The 2,156-nt window shown below is 43.7% G+C and overlaps 2 pseudogenes; both read right to left on the reverse strand.

Annotated features, from left to right (window-relative positions):
* Positions 1–994: 994 nt before the first annotated feature.
* LOC118630354 lies at positions 995–1,077 on the reverse strand (annotated as a pseudogene).
* A 159-nt stretch (positions 1,078–1,236) lies between these two features.
* On the reverse strand, positions 1,237–1,311 carry LOC118630355 (annotated as a pseudogene).
* Between the last annotated feature and the right edge of the window lie 845 nt (positions 1,312–2,156).

Genomic DNA, 2,156 nt, shown 5'->3' on the forward strand with positions numbered 1-2,156 from the left:
TAATAAAAATTAATATTTATATTTTTTAATTTATAAAAAGAGGATCATATAAAGAGTGCTTTTTGTTGTTGTTGTTTAGAGAAGGAGAGGAAGGGAGAGAGACAGAAACACCAATGAGAGAGAACACTGATTGGCCACCCTGTATGCCTCACTCTGGGGATGGGGCCCACAACCTGGGCCTGTGCCCTATCTGGAAATCGAACCAGTGACCTCTTGGTGCATGGGTCGATGCTCAACCACTGAGCAACACCGGCCGGGCATAAAGAATGCACTTTTATCATCTATTTTTGTTGCCAGTGGATGGAGGGTTCTTGCAGTGTCGTGAGGAAATGCATTTCCAGAGACCAGAAAGGGAAGATGAGGTCTGTTGGTAATCTTTATTTTTGATGCAAAATCAAAAGAATGCACCTCCCGTGTCCCCAATGTCTCATCTCTGTCCATTTCACCGTGGAAAATCAGGGCCAGAAATAGAGCAAATGTCCAGCGATCCTGCACCATATTCAAGCTTAGCTCAGTCCAGCATTTGGACTGAACTAAGCTTGTGTTCCCAGCTGGAATCGTTGTTTTGCTGCCGTACCCAGGCTTCTGCCTGGAGTCCACTGGCCGCTGGCCGCCACCTGGCTATGGAGAGAGAACAGGCCAGCCTACAGGGTGAGTGCAAGGCACAGAGAGAGAGAGACTGATTCTTGCTTCTTTGTTCACCTCAGGCTTGGGAGGAACCAGAAGCTTTTCGAAGCAACCAATCAACTTCCAAACTTTTGCAGGCTGCATTGGGGCCCAGTGATCCCTTTCTCAGGTTAGACGGACAGGCCTCTATGATCCAGCAGCTCCCCCTGTGCTCATCTTCCCCTTTGGTTCTCTCCCTCCCCCAGTGACCTGTGGGGGATGGACTGGTGGTTCCCTGGGGGAGTGTGAAGCTGTAGCTTCCTGGTGAAGCAAACAGGCCTCTGCTCCCCTGCTGAATATGCTCAACAATTTCTTTTTTTGCCCCCTACAATGTGTCAATAAAAATACCAGGTTTTACATGCACAAAGCCAAGAAAACCAATCATGCCAGATACTGAATTTATTTATTTTATTTTATTTTTTTATTGATTTTAGAGAGAGAGAAAAGGAGAGGGAGAGAGAGAGAGAGAAACATCAATGAGAGAGAACATTGATTGGTCAGGAATCGAACTGGCAACCTCTTGGTACATAGGTCGACGCTCAACCACTGAGCCACACCAGCTGGGCCACATACTGAATTTATACCGCACTGTCCTTTGAACAGCCAGCAGGAATGAACTGCTGAATGCAGATACCATGCAGGGCATTATGCTTAACAATTTCTACTTCCCCTTTGCTTTCTTTCTCACCAACTAGCTAATGACCATAACGTTTTCATTTCACAACATTATAAATCATGAACAGCTTTCCCACCTCAAGATATTCCCTTCTATAGCATCAATTTAAACAGTTGTATTGTACCCCATTGTTTTGATTTACTATATTTGTTTAACCAATCCCCAGGTATTAGACATAGCATTTGTTCCAGTTTTTCCCTATTTTTAAAAAACACTACGACTGACATCCTAGTAAATCATTAAACTGTGTGTGCGTTCTTAATTGTTTCCTAAAGATTCACATTTTAACATGCTTTTTCAAGTACATAAGCCTTGCCCAGCCAGTGTGGCTCAGAGGTTCTGGTTTGATTCCCAGTCAGGGCACATGCCAAGGTTGCAGGCTTGATTCCCCAGTAGGGGCCGTGCAGGAGGCAGCCAACTGATGTTTCTCTCTCACATCAATGTTTCTATCTCTCTCTCCAAAAAAAAAAAAAAAAAAATCAATTAAAAAAAAAGACATCCAAATGAGTGTTCATCTCTTCTAGAACTTTGCAATTTGTGAACACCCAATAAATGTACAAAGAATATTAATCAAAGTTTTTGTTTTAGGAGACAATATACCACTTCTCATGTTATCACTGCTCCACATATACTTAAAAAAAATTTTTTTTTCTTTATTGATTTTAGAGAGAGGGGAAGGGAGAATGAGAGAGAGATGGAAACACCGATGAGAGAACATCAATTGGCCGCCTCCTGCATGCGCCCCGCTGGGGATGGGGCCCACAACCTGGGCATGTGCCTGACCAGGAATTGAGTGCATGTGTTGATGCTCAAC

Source organism: Molossus molossus, unplaced genomic scaffold (assembly GCF_014108415.1).
Source record: "Molossus molossus isolate mMolMol1 unplaced genomic scaffold, mMolMol1.p scaffold_m16_p_14, whole genome shotgun sequence".
In the NCBI taxonomy this organism is placed as follows: Eukaryota; Metazoa; Chordata; class Mammalia; order Chiroptera; family Molossidae; genus Molossus; species Molossus molossus.